The sequence below is a fragment of the Corylus avellana genome, unplaced genomic scaffold (genome assembly GCF_965113065.1).
Source record: "Corylus avellana unplaced genomic scaffold, dhCorAvel1.hap1.2 HAP1_SCAFFOLD_52, whole genome shotgun sequence".
NCBI classification, from domain to species: domain Eukaryota; kingdom Viridiplantae; phylum Streptophyta; class Magnoliopsida; order Fagales; family Betulaceae; genus Corylus; species Corylus avellana.
Window position 1 is genome coordinate 5,001 of NW_028290488.1, and position 12,500 is coordinate 17,500.

Below are 12,500 nucleotides of genomic sequence, written 5' to 3' on the forward strand. Positions count from 1 at the left end.
CATGTACTGTGGGTGTTCATTACCATGGGGTGGTGATGCATTTCTATTGCTGGTTTTTGTTTTTAGTGTTGTTGTGATAGAGTAACAGTGAGAGGTAATTGTAAAATACATGTTCAATTCTTTTACATCCATTAACTCTTCTCTTCTAGTGGGAGTGAGGGAACGGACCCCAAGCTTCCTCGCTCAAGTATGAGTCCTCAAGGGAAGGCAAGAAAGAAATCTCTTAATCCCAGCTCCTGCCCTGGCCGGCTTACATCCTAAGTCTCTCATTCAACTCATTATGGATATTTATGGGTATTTGAGTGTCCTTAATGTTCCCAATCGAAATATCATGAGTGATGATGTCAAGCCCATTATCTCATAATGATAAAGAAAAGGGTCGACCTGGATTCAAATCTTTGTCCGCACCGCATGTTGCTTTTGGTCTATACGTTCAGAGGCCAGGATGGTTTGGTAAGCAACCCGTTATGTAGGCGCCAACTCCCAGTTATTGATTTATTTTTTTTTTAGTACTTGGAGAGAGCGGGCGCCATAACCTCCGAAAAAAGATCCAAAAACAGAGAAACGAAACAGAGAAACGGCGGTTGTCGCTCAATGAATTCACTCCGCGCAAGCCTTCCTTCACTTTTTGGTTCGAGGACCCGTTGGTCAAAGGAAAATGGAAACAGTGGAAATTATGAAAACTAAAATGAGTTAGAGTTCCTTCGAACCGTGTCATTCTCGAAGTATGGCACAACACTCTGTCGAAAACACGAGGCGGGAGTGCGTCGAAGCATGAATTGACCTAGCGACGTGAACCTTGGGTGAGGTGCACTAGCGAGCGACTTCCTTCCCCAATAATGCCGCTATCATGCGCGAAGCGAAGCTTGATAGGAGCCCGAGCTAAGAGAATAGAGCAAACTCGACGTCACAAAACCATGGATAGATCGCTCAAGGGAGCAACTCGAGATAGATGCAAGATTCTTTTTCCTACCCTTCACTTAGAAGGAAAAGTCCATTTTTCAGCACGCACTAATTCCTACGTTTTGTCGGTCGAATAGCCTTCTTGTGTGACCTTCAAAGCCTGATTAATGCGCCTTAAAGCCCTTTTGTGCTTCGCGTCGAGCCTTGTTGAGTTTCGCTATTATAAGGGGATGATGTATGGTACCACTCAATGCCAGCCCAAAGCGCGCTTTAGCGCTTGCTCGCCAAAGCATGAACCGATCCAGCTGTAACGTCAACTACAGCAGTGGAGGCACGGTAAGCAAATTCTCCCGACATTGGGTCAAGATACGAAACTTCAAAGACTTGGTTCTGGTTTTATACCCTCCGACCTTCTTCGGAATTGAGCTCCGACTTTCCTTGCCCATCCCTTTCGAATGATTCAGTGTAATTTATTGTCACACTCTCTCTAGACCCAACCACGACCCCCTGTCCTTAGCGGACCATCATGGCTTGGCCTAACCTTTGGCTCTGATACCACTTGTCACGGCGCTAAGTCCTTCAAGCCCACAAACCGCGGCACCCTGCTAACGGTCCGCTGTAGCAGAGTAAGCTGAAAAAGCCCTTTCTATGTTATTAGTAAAGCCTAAGGAGCAATCAAACTACTGCGCGTTAGAACAAGCAACGGACGAGCGCTAACTTAGAAAGCCGTTGCGCGTTAGCGCATCCGTTTTCTTGCTTTCTGAATTTCTTCTTTGAGCAAAGATAGGGATGGATGCCATTTTTTCAGAGAGAGAGGTCTGTTCCATACATGCCACGGGGCTTGTTCCAAGATTGTGTAAATTGCTTCCAACTCATTGAATTTGAAAAAGAAAAATCCATTCTCGGTGGAGAGAACATCCTTCAAGCCAAGACTGCCCCAAAGTTTATGGGCAGTAGCATTAACAGCAGAGTAGGGTGGCCTGGAGCCAACAAAATACCCAACAAGGGTGGTCTGCCAATCCAACCGACCCTCAACCGAGACCCCCACAGGGGGTTTTACCTTAATTCTTCCGTTTTCCACAACCGGTTGAAAATAACTCAAGTTAAGGAGGGAGTCAGAAGAATTACCTTGAATGGGATTCAAAGAGGAGGGACCTTCCACCCCACGCACGGCTCCAGCGTAGCTAGCTGGTTTGTTTGTTGAAGGGGGGGCTGCATGTGCGTTGTGCGGGCACAAGGAGGGAGGAGCAGCAGCCTTTGAAGTCAAAATAGATAGGCCAATAAGTGAATCTGTGGAAGAAGGCTGCTGGGGCTCACACGGGCAGTTTTGAAGTCCAGGCAGTTGGGTCTTAAGTGAGGATCCAGAGGAGAGCCCAGGCCCATTGACAGATAGAGAAAGCCCACCCGAAGTGCAAGGCCCAATATCAGACTGTGAGAGGCTGATTGAGTCTGCGGGATTCAGCGGATTAGAGGTGAAACTCTGCCCAAGATTGTCAGGAAAGGACGTGACGTGACCGCACATAGAGCCTTCACACTCCTCAGATGGCGGTTGAGCTGCACGCGCTTCAGGACGTGGTGTTGGGGAGCCGCTTCCAGGAGGAGGACCTCCAGGCCGGGGAGACCCCCGACCATGACTGCGGCCCCTGCCACCTCTACCAATGGGACCGAAACCCCCTCGAGAGCGAAAACCAGCAAGAGGGCCTTTGGAGTCCCCTTTGAAAATACCAGAAGAACCTTCTCCGTGGCTGTTTTGGCAGGAGGCCTCACCCCGAACACTAGCAAGAAGGGAAGCATTTGTCTTCTTTAAAGCTGCGATCTCTGAGAGGAGGTCTTCGGTGGAGTGCATACTGGCATCCTCTGCAGGCTCACGAGGCAGAGACACCTCACTTGAGGAAGCAACAGGTAGCGAAGACTCCATGGACGCACAGGACAAAGGAGGAGATGAAGCAGACAGGGCACCGTCCAGGTCAATGAAGAGCTGGCCAGAGTCGACGATCGTCGTGGGGGAGGCCAGAGATGTACCCACGGTGGAACGAGAGGACATCTGTGGGCTCGGGAGAGCCACAGTCGAGAGGAGAGCAAAGCAGAGCACGAAGAGACAAAACCAGAGGAGAAAGAGAGGGGGAAACGAGGGTCAGGGGGAGAAGAGGGGGAAACGAGGGTCAGGGGGAGAAGAGGGAGGTGGAGGGGGGCGGAGAGCGGGGGAGGAAGACTTACATGCTGTCGTCGACACACGCTCCAACATCAGTCAAGACGATATCGTCCACGTATAAGAGGAGAATAAGGCAACCACGTGAGTCACGTCGGATGAACATAGAGGAGTCTGCCCAACTGCACCGAAAGCCGGACTGCAAAAGGAAGTTGCTGAAGGGGTTCACCTTATCGACGCTCTTGGGGCTTGCTTGAGCTTAAGCTTGAGTGTCTATAAAGATAAAGATAAAGCTTTGTGAAGTTTACAAACATGGTTTGGGAATCGAGGATCCTGAAAACCAGGCGGCTGACGCATGAAAAGCGTCTCAGAAAGGGTACCCTGAAGAAATGCGTTCTTGACGTCAAGTTGACGGATCGGCCAAGAACGAGTAACGGCAACGGCGAGGATCGTTCGAATGGTAGTGGGCTTCACGACTGGGCTAAATGTATCATCAAAGTCCTCTCCAGCCTTGCAGATGAAAGCCCTTCGCTACGAGCTTTATAGCGAAAGATTGAGCCGTCAGACTTCTCCTTAACCTTGAACACCCATTTACAACCAATGATGTTCATGGATGGAGAAGAAGGAAGAAGAGACCACGTGCCGTTCTTTAGGAGAGCATTTAATTCGTCGTCCATGGCAGCACGCCTGTGAGGATGCTTTACAGCTTCCGTGTAAAAAAAAAAAGAAGGTTAGCGGTGAGCATCATCGGCGACGTGACTGAGATGGGCACTCGGAAGTGGGTTGCGAGTGCAAAGGAAAAGCTTCGGTCGTCGAGTGCCATCCATAGAGCGAGTGATCGTCGGATGACGAGAAAGAACAGACGGCTGAGAGGCACGGTGAGTGGAGGGAGCACCATCAGAAGGTGAGTCCTCCAAAGGTTGCGAAGAACTCTGACCTGGCGAAGCAGCAGTTGGTGGGGTAGAAGATGACAGCGTCGAGTCAGGTGCACATCGTGACGGCAATGACGATGGCGATGACGGCGTCAAAGAGGAGGACAACGGTGGCGTCGTTGATAGAGGTGGTAGAGAGGTGGATGCAGGCGCCATACAAGTACGCTCTGAAAGAGTCGGGGCCGGGAAGGTTGGGCGAAGTGGGACTCGAGTGCGGGACCCCAAGTACCGTAACAGGGGGCACGGCTCTGGGTGCCGCGACTGGCACTGGAGAGTGATCGACCCTTGAGAGCGGCAGCGAGTTAGAACTGGAGGAGAGAGGTTGCCGTGCCGGAGAAAGAGATGGCGAACTAGATAAGGAGACCGATGGAGCATTAGTAAGGATCCCGGGGTCAAGCCAAACGCTATGAAGGTTGGCGAGATTGTGATGAGAAGCCCTTTACGACTATACGACTATAAAGGCTTACCATCTGCAAAAGGAAATAGTGATTCGTCAAAAACGACATTACGGGATATGTAAACTCCTCCAGACGAGGGATCAAGGCAGCGGTACCCCTTGTGCTGACTACTGTATCCCAAAAATACACACATTGGACAGATTTTTGATCAAACTTTCGAGGTGAATAGCACCGGATAGCACGCACAACCGAAGACCCGCAAAAACGTGTAATCCGCCATATATAACCTCAAAAGGAGACTTATTAGAGAGAGTCTTGGAGGGCAGCCGATTCATGAGAAAGACAGCAGTCATAAAAGCATCCATCCACAAATACTCAGGACAGTTACTGTGAAATAATAAAGCCAAACCAGATTCCACAATGTGTCGGTGTTTCCTTTCCGCAACTCCATTCTGCGGAGGAGTATGTGGACAAGAAAATCTGTGCGTAATACCACTTTGTTCAAGTAACAACTCAAACGGAGAATACCTATATTCCCCTCCTCCATCACTCTGAAAATAAGAGATTTGACAACCAAAGACATTCTCAACCATAGCTTTTCATTTCACAAAGCAACCATAAGCATCAGATTCTCGAGCAAGAGGATATTTCCAGGTAAAGCGAGAATAATCATCCACAAAACTGATGTAATATCTATAACCAGTCACAGATGGAACCGGAGACGGTCCCCAAATATCCGAATGAACCAGGTAAAAAGGACTAGGTGAAACTCGAGCGGAGCGACCAAAAGCAAGTCTCCTACTTTTGCTAAACTGACAACTAGAACAGATTCGGTTTAACATCACCAGAAAATTTGAAAGCATCAACAGTCTTCAAAAAAGAAAGAGTTATTTTCCTTCGTAAACTTAGCCACAGATAATCCATTTTTCTGGATTGCAGGAACATAAAGGACATCCTCTAAAATGAAAGCTTTATCAGGAAAGGGTGAAGGTTGAGGAGTTACCAACGTGAGTGATGTTACAATTACCAACAACCACCTGAGCATGCCCCTGATATTCTTAAGCCTGTGAGAGAACGCTGGGATCGGCAGAGGGTCCGAAGGAGAGTTGGTTCGTGGCACCAGTATCAGGATACCACTGAGGATCGTACCCAGATGAAAGATGCATCGCAGCAAAGGCTGGTCGTAGATCAGGTGTCTGTCGGAGCCGGTGGGGCATAGCGTAGATTGCAGTTCACAGCGGAGTTACCATATTTATGGTAGATCTGACATGGAGGACGCGAATCACCAGTTGGAGGAGCACCAAGGACGCCATGTCCAGGCGAGTGAGATACCCGTCCACGGCCACGTGGGCCGTTATTACCGCCATGCCCACGGTTATTGCCGTCATTCGGACGGTTACCGCCCGAAGTCCTGGACTCCTGATCTACGAGCAACCTCGATCCCGAGCCGAAAGGAAAGCCGTTGTTTGGGATTGGTCGTGAGTAGCACCATGGAGGCGACTGAGGTCTTGTTCCTGACTTAGTAGCATGGATCGTAATCCATCAAATGTAGGAGGATTATCACGTGTAGTAATCGACGTGATGAACGATTCATAGTCGTGACCGAGTCCACCCAAGGCATAGAGGACAAGATCGGGGTCAGACACGGGTTGATTAATGGCCGAAAGAGAATCAGCCAGGGACTTTATCGTTTGAAGATAGTCCTGTACGGACATTGACCCTTTCTTAATTAAGGCTTTGAAGTTGGTGCATCACCCGAGCTTGTGACTGTTGGGCAAATGCATTTTCAAGAGAGGCCCAGACTTCGCGTGATGTCTTTAGGCCAAGAACTTGTGACATAATCCCTTCGGTAAGGGTAGCATTAATCCTTAGTTGGATTAATTGATCTCTCTGGAACCATTGAAGGTACGCAGGGTTAGGGAGACTTCGTCAGAAGTCTCTTTGTCAACGATGGTCTGAGAAGGAGCAGAAATAGAACCATCGACATAGCCCAGTAATCCATGCATGGCTATTAAGAACGGGGAGAAACTTCTTTTTCCAAAGAAGGTAATTTGTACGATCTAGTTTGATGTTAAGAAGATGAGGGGAGGAGAGCGTGATAGGTGGTGATATACGAGTCACGAGTAAGAGGAGGTGGTAACGGTCGATGGATGTTCATAGAAGTTTGGAAAAATCTCTTTGATCTTTAGCTATAGGTCTCGTAGACTGTGCTTGCTATGGATGTTCAATGAACAATGTTCTCCAGCACATGCACCGTAACATGAAAACGGCCAAGGACATTGACCTTAACTTGAAAGAAATGTTTGGTGAGCAGCTCCTTTATTAGTAAGGTTGCTAGGCAAAACCTACTTAGGAGTCTCTTCAATACTAAGATGCCCGAAGGTTCTTCCCTTCAAGAACATGTTCTTAATATGGGTATATCTATCAGTTAGAAGCCATGGGTAGTGACCTAGATGCAGACACCCAGATTGAGGCGATCTTGAATTCTCTCCCAAAATCGATAGTGTGGTAAACTTTTTTACAATGAAAAAACAGCAGTGGACCCTTAGTGAGCTGATGTTTCAGCTCCAGGCAGCTGAGGAGAGGATGAAGATTGGGAAGGGAGTTCAGTATGTCCAGGTGGTAGAGCGTTCGGGCAAGCCGAAAGGCAAGTCCAAGAAGAACAAATCCAAGAAAGCCAAACCTGGTCCTAGTGCACCTAGAGGAGTCCAGAAGCCCAAACCCCAAGACAAGCGTTCTTCTGGCAACACTGCTTCTTTTGGGGCAAACCCGGCCACTTCAAGAGAGAGGGACTGCAGGCTCTTCAAAGCCTCTCTCCAAATGAAGAAATCTGAGGGTAACGTCTCTTCTCTCTTCATCATTGAATCTAACCTAATTTCTGGCCCTGAGAACTCCTGGTGTATTGACTCTGGGGCTTCGGTCCATGTCTCTAATTCTTTGCAGGGGTTCAAGGGGTTCAGGAAGCTAAGTGAGGGAGACGTAAGCCTTTACATGGGGAACGAAGCTCGCGCGAGGGTCGTAGGAGTAGGACTTTGTGTTATTTCCTTAAGAGTCTGGTCATTCCATCGAGTTGCATGATACTCTTTTTGCTCCGGAGATTCGGAGTTATTCAAAATTTAAGTTTTGGTTATACTTTTTTATTTGTTGTTAATAAAGTCACCCTCCGCTTTAAGAAATCTCCTTTGGTATCTGTTTCTCTTTTGAATGGCTTGTACATATTGCATGTTTCTGCTTCTACTTTTGATGCTCATTCTCTAGCCCTTTTAGATGCAGACCCATCTGCCACATCGGCGGACTCTACAACTAAGAGAAAGCGTGAGCCAATAAACCCCAGCCTTCAGTGGCACTTAAGGTTAGGGCATATTGGTGTGGATAGGATTAACAGGTTGGTGAAGGATGGTCCTCTTAATGATTTATAAATGGAACCCTTCCCCACCTGTGAACCCTGTCTACAGGGTAAGATGACGAAAAAGCCCTTTCCTAAGGCGAACAGGTCCACTGAGTTACTTGCCATCATCCATTCCGATCTTTGTGGGCCATTCAATGTCAGAACCTTGGATGGTTATGAGTACTTCATGACTTTCATTGATGACTATTCGAGGCCGGGTCAGACTCAAGCCAAAGAAGTTTGTATTTGAGCTGTTGTTTAGCTCTATAGTCTAACGAAGGAGTATAGAGGTAGATCCAGATCAAGTCAAAGCCATTTCTAATGTTGATTCTTTGCGATGGAGAAAGAAGTCTTTTTGGCCTCCCTCACCTCTAGATCCTTAACTATCTTTCTCCATGAAGTGAGGCCAATATATCTGACCAATCATCAAGCTCAGTACGACTAGCATAAGTACGACTATGGGTTTGGTCGGTAGGGCGTGGTTGGTTCCGAGCTACGGGCAAGACTGGCGTAGGCATAACTTTCGCTTTACATCTATGCCAGAGCAAGGATGGTCGTAGATCATTGCATTTTTTGAGTGAAAGGGGTTCCAGGGTGAAAGGTGAAAATGGGAGTCAGTATCCGTTCAAGCACAAATTGAAGCAGTTACAGATCCCTTATAGCAATTAATGGGTGACCCAGGCCCAGTATCAGATACTACAGTTGATCCATCAAAAGCACTCGTGAGAGCACGATAGCAGAAAGACTAGGCCCATAGCTATACTATCGCCTACTAAATTCCCTCTGTTGTCAGTGGGCCGCCACTTCCCAATATGTTGGGGAATCTAAGTGAAGATATCGCCCAGGACGACGCCTTTTTAGACGGCGGCGATTTGTTTGGTCTTTCCCTTGATAGTCCGCAGACTTCAATCCCTGTGAACCTAGTTAAAAAAACTGGCGCTGCCGGGGTTCCAGACTCAGGCGAGGTAGGAATTTAGTTAAATCTTAGCTGGTAGTGATGATTTCTCCTCCTCGTTTAGGATTACTGAATTCCCCTTTTTGTCTCGGAACAGGTAGGAGATCCAGATTTAGATGACAGAGTGCCGGTTGGCTCTTTTATCTTAGCACTGAGACCATCTGCGAGAAAGTCACTTCCTGACGCTTCCGGGAAGAAGAATGGTTCTCTTCCAGTGACCAGATTAGATCCAGTATCACCGACCACTTCTTCAGACGTAGTTCTTCTTGATACTTCCAAGAACGACGTAGAGATGTCTGTATCCAAGAACCTCCAAGTCCCACTTCAGCAGGTTAGAAGTCTTGTCCTTATCAGGTCAAGACAAGACTTGTCTACTTGGTCTGATTTTCCCTTAATACTTGAATAAGGCAATCAGGGTTCTTTGACTGGTGATGCCGTGGCTAGCAAATCTATAGTGCTGGGTTAGATGCTTGGCTCCAGTCTTTAGAGATTTTTGAATAAGATGGGTAATTTTTTGATTAGCAGCCTCCGAGAGTGTGCTCTAGTAGAACTTTCGGATATGTCTACAGTTGCCGATGAGATCTTTTTTGAGTCACTGGGCTTTGATCCGTCGCCATTCTCTAAGCAGAGTCGTGCTTTGTTCATTGCAAGTGTTGAGTTTGAGGCAAACGGAAGAAGTTCGATCCGGATGTGATCTTGGAGAAGAAGAACGTCATCGTGGCAGAGGTAGTAGCTCAAGCTAAAGAACTTGAGAAGACATTGGAGGAAAAGAGGAACTTGCTTGATGCATGCCACGCTGTACGCAAGGATCTGAAGACCGCCCACTCATCTTTGCAGGAGCAGATCATTGAGTTGGAAAGGAAGCTGTCGGGTTTGCGGAACTAAGCTTCATCTCTTATGGAAAAGCTGGAGGAGTGTAATGACAAAGAGTCCGAGCTAGAGTCGCAGATGGAATCTGCTGCATAGGACATAGAAAGCTTGTCGATGAGGGTCGTTCTTGCCGAGCATGAGTGTGAACGTGCAGCAGCTATTTCTTCCCTTTATGTTTATAGGGAGAAGATTCTTGGGCTGCAAAAGTCCGTTGAGCTTGATAAGTTTGATAAAGAGTGGGGCTTTGAGCTTTCTTGCTTTGTCTGCTTTTGATCCTTGGACATCTTCATAGTTTTGATTTTACTTTATTTATGTCCATAGTTGGATTGGACATACCTATAAACTTGGTTTGATTTATTGGTTTGGAACTCTTATATATGCATGAATACCATGGTTTGATTTTACACTCTTGCTTAGGAGTTCTTCCAACCCCTGGCAAGAGAATTCTAAACATTATCTTTATTACATTCTTTAACCCTAGTTTCAACAAGACCGCACAGGGAAACATGATGTTCAGAAATCAACTTCCTAACTTCCCCCTGTTTAAGCGGATCATTCAAACCCCTTATATTCCAGCAAGCAAAATACATCGCTGACAAAAGAGAAGGGGAATACCACCAAAAGAACTACCTCTTCCTCCCCCGCGAGGGAGGAGAAAGATTCTTATTCTTGCCCTTCCTAGGGTTCAGGGGAGGGCCTAGCTTTTCCACAGAATCAGCAGCTATACGTCCCAAAGGATTAGGATCTGGGGAGGCTGTCAGCGGTTCAGAGCTGTCCTGGCCGAGACGGAGAGATGAGGGGGGAGAGCACTGACCAGCAGGGAGAGGGGAGTCCTCAAAACTACCACCGGGGTTCACAAAAGAGGGCTGGTCCAGATCGACCGAGCCTTCACCCCCTGATGAAGGAGGGGGAAGGGGCTCGGCCAAGACCTGGGGGGGATCAGAATTAGCTCCTTCCAGAAGCTGAGGAACCCTCTGTTCCTGGAGCCACAGGGCCTGGCACCACCTCTTTACCTTTCCTACGTTTCCTGACCTCAGTCCATTCGCCCTCGGAATTAGCCTTATCCGGAGCAGGACAAACCTGGCTGCTCAACTTAGGACAAGCTGAGTTAGAATGGCCAAAGACACAACAAGAGGAGCAACGGGCAGGAGTCCATTCCAGTTCAGCAAAAATGGTGATCCACTCACCATTATCACACTGCAAGTCAAATTCATCCACAAAATCGGAAGAGGCATCAATTTCCACACAAACCCGAGCAAAACTAATTCTGTTTTTTGCTGCTGTCAAAGCATCCGTATCCAAGGGTCTACCTACTGCACTTGCGACATAACTCAGACCATTAGGAGTCCAGTATTCAAGTGGCACACCAAAGAATTTCACCCCAACAAGCAACGGCTTTCTAGCAGCTCAATCCGTTGCTTGTTCTAACGCGCCCTTACTAATACTAATAAAGCTTTTCAGCCCCTACTCCCAATAAGTTGCTTGTTTTTGAGATATTTGTTTTTTCAGAATTGAGTCCAAAGACTCTTTGAATGGAGCAGTTTCCAGCCCATCTTCATCTTGAAAGCTTTAGATACATCTTGAAAGTTCTAACGTCAAGACCCCCTTCTGTTTTTGGAGAAGATATTTGTTTCCATGAAATCCAATGCTTCCTGTGGTCATCGGTTTTATCAGCCCAGAGAAAGTTGGACATCAAAGAGTTTCTAGTCTTCATGACTCCCTTTGGAAGAGAACAAGCTGCCAGTATGTGAACAGGAATAGAAGATAAGACATGTTTAACAAGTATAAATCTTCCTGCAGGTGTGAGTAATCTTCCAACCCAGCCTTCTATTTTCTTTCGAAACTAAGGGTTCGAAATAGTTTCTTTTTAACTTTCCAGAATACAAAGGAGCACCCAGGTAAGTGATTTGGAATCCTTTTGCAGAGATACCCGAAGTGTTTTGCATCACAATCTTCCTAGCTGCAGTTGTTTTCCTTGAGAGAAAGAGAGCACTCTTAGACTTGTTAATGCGCTGACCTGATGAAGCATCATACTTGTGAAGAAAGCCAAATAGGTTCGAGATAGATCTCTTTGAACCATTGCAGAAAACAAGAGTCTCGTCCGCATATAACAAATGAGTTCTGAAGAGAGATGATCTTCCACATTTGTAAAATCCCACAAGTCCTTCTTTTTGGAAGAGATAAGATAAACCCCTGCTAAGTGCTTCCTCCGCTATAATGAAGAGGCTAGGGTTCCAAACCTTGACGAAGTCCTCTTGAGCTTTTAAAGAAAGCATAAGATGATCCATTGACCAATACAGAAAAGTGTTTTTTTTTTACTTTTTATGAGATCAATGAAAGTGTTTGAGAAACCAAACTAACCCATGACTGCAAACAGGAAATCCCATTCAAGACGATCGTATGCCTTCATCATATAAAGTTTGAAGATGATATTGCCTCCATACGTGTGCCTATCAATTTCTCTCACAAGTTCATGAGCTATGGTTATGTTATCAGATATTAAACGATCTTTAACAAACGCACCTTGCTCTTTAGAGATTATGAGAGGAAGAAGTCGACTCAGCCTGTTGGATAGGATCTTCGTGATCACCTTGTAACTAAAGTTACAAAGACTGATTGGCCTGAAATCTGAAAAAGGTGGCTGGAGATTCCTTTTTCGGAATAAGGGCAATTGCTGTTGCATTGATCGATCTAGGGATGATACCACCATGAAAGAAATACAGAACAGCCGCAATAAAATCATTTTTGATGATGCCCCATGCAATCCGGTAGAAGGTGCCAGAAAATCCATCAGGTCCTGGAGAGCTATGAGGATCTGCAAGAGAACAGCATCTTTGATTTCTTCTTCCGTTGGAGGTGAACTTAGCATCTCATTATCCTAAATAGTAACAAGGCTTGGGATGTC